Raw genomic sequence first — 7,354 nt, forward strand, 5'->3', positions numbered from 1 at the left:
GGGAGGAAGTCCAAAAACCCAGGTAGGAAATGAGGAGATGTCTGAGGGGATGTCATTCCCATTCCCTCTGCTTAAAAAGAAGAGATTAAGGCTCCACTTTTCAATCAGAGGGACAGAAGGTCCTGATGAAGTGTGAGGAACAAAGCCAAATGGATCTTGCAGGATGATGAGATTTCCCAATGATGAGTTTATTGGGGGGGAGGGGCCATGGTGGAAAAGCCAAGAGTCCCAAATGAGTGCCCTTGCCTTAATGCCCATCCTTTCCCACTTCCTGGCCATTCCCAAACCATGTGGCATGCATTCTGGTCCACCCTCCTCCCACCAGATTCTAAACTCTGCCCCCAAGCTCTGATGGGATGAAGACACAAACCACAATGGTGTACTCTGATTCTAGCCAGCAGAGGGCACTGATTACCCAGAGCTACTTCTGCAGAGACTTCCCCAAAGAGCCTTATTTCTCCTTATTTAACCTCTGCCACCTTGAGTCTTGGAAATTCTGAGGACGTGTAGCAGGTGATGAGATACCAGGAAAATCTTACAGAAAGCGATTGCAGCATTGAGGGCTTAAGGATGCCACTTGGCCAAGGAGCAAGAAATCTTTGGTCAGCCTTTGTATCACATGACTCAGGAACAGAGCTCGTTCACCATTCTGGACCTCAACTTCTGCACTTTTAAAATGGGAAAAAGACTGGTGATGAACTTCCCAAGGTAGCTGTGCATATTCAGAAGCTAACAATTTGGAAAGGGTATACTGGAAGAACAGCTTCCAGTTCATAAACAAACATTATAATAATTTATTCTATTTTACTAGTCTCTCTTCTGAAACAAGCTTTGACTTTTAACAGACTTCCATTTCTCTTCCCTCAGATTGAAAGCTTTACTGTTAAATGGCTGGCTCCCTCTTCCCCCACTCCACCTTCCAACATGCAAGGCCTGCTCAGCAACATTTAGAGAGCTGGCTCAGGTGAATGACATATCTCTGGTCACTTTAGGTTTCAAACTCATTAAATATAGACTGTTATTTTTGACTCTTTTCTGTTCAGGAAAGAAGGACGGACTAGAGAAAGCTGAGATCAACCCACCAGGCTACCTTGTGCCTACAGGTGTGTGTACATAGCCATCCTCAGTGACCCACTTTCTCCAGCAGAAACCCTTGCTCATTTTGTATATCTCCCAGTAGGATAGTGCAAATGAACAGCAGCTTGTATTTCCTAGACTGTATCAGCTTTCCTACCTGTACCTATTTCAGGCAGACACTGAGGTTGCAAGGCAGAATTTCTATAGAGTTACATCAGATAAGAAAGAACCTGGTCCAAATTGAACATAATACCTCTCAAGTATGAAGAGTGGAAATAAAAACCAAGGACAATAGGGCTTGGGTAAAAAAACATGCTGAGGGGCAGCTCCAGAACTAGCCCTCCTGGATCAGCTTACTGATGATAGTGCACATCCCAGACCCCCAGTTTATTCAGTGAATTGACTCTGCTTGGTAATGTATTTACCAAAGGCACTGGTTTTTCCATTCCTAGATTCCCCTCCTAGATCTTCTTTAGAGGAGCCAAATCCTCCACATCCTCCACAATCTTCCGCAATCCAAATTCTGACCATGGTCAGACCAGGGCAGGCCCTGGCTTAAATCCTTGTGAAGTTAGGCCTCTTGTGGGAAAGAACGCCATTCCAAGGGGATTATTTTCAGATAGATTTTAACCTATTTCTGTGGGTTGGTTTCATTTCTAAGTAAGTGGAATCAGAGAGAGCTTAAAAGACATAACACTAACATGTCAAAAAATTTTCCTCTTGTCATCTTGAATGATGTCAATTTTGGATACACTCTTTCTAATTTCCTCCATATTTCAGGCTATTGACATATATTCAATGGGTCTAAGAGGCAGGCACCAGGATTTTCCTGCTGTATAGACATGTAGTACAGTTTTTCCTCTGAGGGAAAGTAAGTAGGAATATTAGATATCGACTGTTCCCTGATGGGTCTCACTTGGGAGTTATATCTGGACACTTAAACATTACCAGTTGTCTGATAGCCACTAGAAGTGGTTACGTTAGGGGGATAACCCCTTTAGAGACCACAAGCAAGTCTCTAAGATAGCTAACAGTTATCCAGAGAACAAATCCCTTCTTTGACAGTGTTGCTGAGTGAATGGAAGGAGGATGAGGCGTAGAGTCAGGACACTAAAATTCAAGTATCAGCTTTTCCACTTACTATTTAGGTGACCCTGGGCTCATTTAGGTTTTCCAAAACAATGGAAAATGAGGGTAATCAATCCTCCTCTATTTATCTCATAGGGTTGCTAACTGGCTCAAATGATAAACTGTATGCCAAAGTGTTTTATTACCAACGTATAAATGCAAGTTAATATCATTACTTTACCTATCTACACCTACACTGTAGATAAGGATCAGCCTCAGATAAAATTAAAAGTTGGTGTTCAGGATCCATGGAGTCCCCTGCCCCACCCTGTTCCCTTCCTACCGTCTTCCTGGGGAACTCAGAATACTGAGTTCCCTGTAGGGACCCCTGGCTTTATAGGATTTCCCTCAAGCCAAGCTCCAGACTTTTCTCCTACCTCCTTCCTCACAAAATGTACATGTTCTGTGTCCTACTACTTCAGGGATATGTCTTCTACAAGGGAACAGGCAACCAATCTTCAGAAATTTCCAGAGCACTCTCGGCAAGGCACCAGGGTGACCCTCTTTAAGGTTCCTTCATTCTAGAGTTGCCTAGGCCCTCCTCAGAAGCCATCTAGTACAAAGCTCCTTCCAAACAAAGGTCCATACCCTATAATCTCATCAGGTGAACTGGGAAGCTCATCAATTATATTAACATCTATGACCAAAGCTTTAGGAAGGAACACGTGGGGAAGCTGCTGTTAAATGGTCAACCACAGCTTAAAACTGTTTGAAATAATTTATTAATTTCCAAGTTTTATTTTAAAATTTTTATTTGAAAATATTTTTAAAAATTATTTTAAAGCTTCATTTATTTTTTAAAACTAAATGTTCTAAAATGTTTGAGTCAGTGAAAAAAAAGACTTGGTCCCTTTAAGAATAAACTTATTGTAGTTAGAATAACATAATTTCTATGATCTAGGATCACAGAATACTAAAACTTAAGGGTACGTCATAGAGATCTTCTTGTCTAGTCCTCTCGCTTTATAGTTGAGGGACTGAGACCAACAGAGATGAAGTGATTTGCCAAAGGTCACAAAAGAGGACCATGTGAAATGAAGATGAAGGATCCCTAAGGAGAGAAAGTGACAAAGGGATGAGGAGTTGTACTTGGTTCGACATTTTAGGGTCACAGAAATAATAGCCGAGGCAATATGGCTTAGTGGATAATGAGCTGACCTAGTTGGAAAGATTGGCGTGCTTTAATCTGACTTCTGACATAGAATGGCCATGTGACCCTACACATGTTACTTGTCCTCTCAGTGATAAGGATCAGCCTCAGATAAAATTAAAAGTTGGTGTTCAGGATCCATGGAGTCCCCTGCCCCACCCTGTTCCCTTCCTACCGCCTTCCTGGGGAGCTCAGAATACTGAGTTCCCTGTAGGGACCCTGCCTTGGTAGGATTTCCCCCAACCCAGGCTGTACTGATAAAGGAAGTTCTCTGAACTTTCTTCTGGTTAAAAAGAAAAGTCCATTTTTGTGTAGTACTTTAGGACTTCTAAAAACATTTCACTTCCCCATGAAGTGCACTATTTCCCCTCCCACCATTTTATTTTTTTCCCTTAATAATTTTATTTTTTCCAATTACATGTAAAGATAATTTTCAACATTCATTTTTGCAAAATTTTGAGTCCCCCCCCCCATTTTATGGAGAAAAATTGAGGCTCAGAGAGTCTAGGTGACTTACCTCAACAAAGCACAGTGTGAGGTACAGTTGAATCCAGACCTTCCTGACTTGAAGAACAGTTCAATAGAGATTCATGTGCCATATTGCTATTGGTGAAATGGCCTGTTTGCCTCAGTTTCCTCATCTGCAAAATGAGCTGGAGAAAGAAATGACAAACCACTCCAGTATCTTTGCCAAGAAAATCCCAAATGGGGTCACAAAGAGTCAGATGTGACTGAAATGAATGAACAACAACAAAATGGACATTATTTCCATTTAGAAGAGTATCCAAGTACATGGCTAGAACTTTCTGCTGCTATAACATCTGGGTGAAATAATGCAATTTATAGAAGAATATCTAGTATGGAGACTTAAGTCCTGAGCCAGCAGAAGTTTTGAGGGAGTGAAAATAGTTTCCCTGCTGTCAAACAATAAAAAACATTTAGCTTCTCAACAATGGTGATTTTTACATGGTTTCTGGCTGCTAATGTCCCATAAACAGATGGGTGAGAGTAGCTGGCTATATACATGACTGAGAAGACTCTTTGCAAAGAAAAACATTAGGCAGAGTTGCAAATAAGAGAGATTTAGTTAAAAAGGAATTTAACAATTAAAATAGCAGGGAAAAGGCCCTTGGTTTCACATTTCTTTAATTCATGCTTTAAATTGTATTTCATTTCCTACCGTTGACTTCCTTTAAGAGCGAATTTTCACATAAAGTGACTGAATCAGGACTTAACTCTAATTCCACAAAGAAAACCTATCTAACTACAAGTCAGGCCTCAACCTTCTACTTGATAATGGCTCCCCAGAATGCATACCTAAATCTGAATAAGAAGAGTCCAAATTCTAGAGTCCTAATTTAGATAATTCTGTCCTAATTCAGTGCAAATACACACACACACACACACACACACACACACAGACATACACATATCACTGCATATGAAAGACCAATTACTATTTCCATATGGAGCAAAGATTTCTATTCTATTCTAAATTTGAAAACTTTTGTTCATAGAAGGAATTCAAGGTGATTGATTACTTATGATGACAAATCTGAAGCTGAGAGTAAGGTGAGAATCCAGCAAAACTCTGCCTACCTAACAGTGTGCTGTTTCCTCAGTTGGCCAAGATTCTCTAGTCCTCCCTGCAGTGCAGGGGTTTGGGAGGTCGCTATACAGAAGACGGTTGTTAAAAGCTGGTCTCACATCAGCTCTGTAGTTCAGATCTTATATTGGGATGCAATAAGGCAAAAATAGGTCTTTGAATAGCTAGCAAAGAGTTTACAAGGAATTACAACACAAATACAGCAGCATTTTCATTCTATAGTTGCCCCACCCATCTATTCCCATTCCTTTGAGGAAATATGACTGTTCAGCAGGACAGGATGTGGCAACTTAAGTAGTCTTCTGTCATCTACCACATCTGAAGGACTCTGTCCCCTCCAGGAAGCTTTCCCCATAGCCAATAGGAAGTTGCCTGAAGAAAGATGACAGCTTGAGCCTTGCCTCACCCCCTGAGTGATTCAAGTCCTGGCTTTGTTGCTTATTAGGGAAAGCATAGCCGAACTCATGTGAGAGGGAAGGGACCTGGAAAAGTAAACCTTTGTAGGGATTGGTCTTATCAAATCTATTCTGATCCTTGAAGAAACTGTGCAAGGTACCAGGGCAGCCTCTTGATCATAAAGATCATAAAAGTATGGTTGTTTTGGGTCACAAATTCCGCTTTGCTTTAATTCGGATTGAGCCTTATGAAATGGACCCCACAGAAATACCTCTACTAGGCCTTGAGGAGATCAAAGAAAGTAGAAAAAGTGCTTTATATACAAAGATCTTTATAGCAGCTCTTTAGTGATTGTAAAGAACTGGAAACTAAGGGTGTGTCCATTAATTAGGGAACAGTTAAAAAGATTATGGTATATAAATGTAATGGAATACAATGATGGTATATGAATTTAATGGAATACAACTATGCCATGAGAAATGAAGAAAGAAAATTCCAGAAAAATCTAGGAAGACTTGCATGGATTGATATAGAGTGAAGCAAGCAAAACCAGGGAAACAATTTATATGGTATAAGATTAACATTGTAAAAACAAATGCTTTTGAACGGCTCTGATCAATGCAGTGAATAGTTATAATTATTACATATAGTTATATATGAATAGTTAAAATTATTATATATAGTTATAATTCCTGAGGACCAATATGAAACTTGCTACCCGTGATAAAGAGATAATAGACTGAAGAGATCACAGATCACAGATTTTCAGGTTTGGCCAACATGGGGAATTTGTGTGCTTAACTCTGCTTATTTGTTACAAAGGTTTTGTTTTTCTTTTTCTCAGTGGGAGAGGGGTAAGGAGGTGGGAAGGGAAAATAAATCCTTGATGAGTGAAAAAAGTATTTGGAAAGAAACATGGACCCTGGAGAGCTGGTCTTAGCTCTACGACAGCAGTCTCTGTGGGCCATCCTTACTGGCCTCTGATTTATATGAAAGAATTGTCTTCCAACCAGACCTTCTCCTTTCTTGTTTGGCAAAGCTTTCTCCTTTGCAGCTTTGACATCAATACAGCAGGGGTGTCCTTTTCATGGCGAGTAGCTTTTAATTACAGACCTGAGTTCCACAGTTGAGCCAGGTTACAATTAATTGTTGTTTGCTCAAGTTAAAAGCTGGGAGTTTGGCTGGGCTTGGGGGCAGGGAAGGGAAACAAGGCCTGAGAAAAGTCTCATTAACTCAGGCTGCAGTTGACAAATCGATTCTGAAGAAAAATCGGTCTGAAGTCAAATGTTATCCTTTAATCAGCAAGGTGGTTTCCACACTGAAATCCTATCTTGGGTCAATAAGACTCCCCAGCTGTACCAGCAGACCTGAAGCCATCTCCCATCCCCACATTTCCCTTTTCTCCTGTGTGATTTGCCCAAGACAAAATTGACATTGGCTTTATTTTGGGGGAGAGAGATATTTGGGAGATCCAAACTTTCATTTTGTCCAGGGATCAGAAATAAAACTAGCATTAGCTGGTCAGGATTATTCAATACTGCCATTTCCCGGGATCCCAGGTCATCCCACTCTTGTGATCTCAGAACAGAATAGAATAGAACGTGAGGTCCTTAGGGGAAAGAGATGTTTTATTTTGATCTTTGTAAACCAGACAACCAGCACAGTGCCTGACACATACTAGGGGCCTCATAAATGCTTTCTGAAAGAAAGGAGATAGAAAGAAAGGAGACTAGAGAGAAAGAAGGGCTGCCTGATTAATGCAGGTCCCAGGTAGGAAGCCTGAGATTAGCCCCAAAGTCAGTCCTCATCCACCCACTTCCCTAGGCCCAGGCTACTTCTTCAATAATAAACAGGCTTAACTTTCCTCAGTCCCCATCTTCCTCTGCCTTCCCTTTTTGCCCTCTGGAACTATCTTCTGTTGTGACTAAAAGACACTTAGTGTATCTTTTCCTGTAACATTTCATATTCTGGTACTCCCTGAAACCTACCTTTCTCCT

The sequence above is a fragment of the Notamacropus eugenii genome, chromosome 4 (genome assembly GCF_028372415.1).
Source record: "Notamacropus eugenii isolate mMacEug1 chromosome 4, mMacEug1.pri_v2, whole genome shotgun sequence".
Classification (NCBI taxonomy): domain Eukaryota; kingdom Metazoa; phylum Chordata; class Mammalia; order Diprotodontia; family Macropodidae; genus Notamacropus; species Notamacropus eugenii.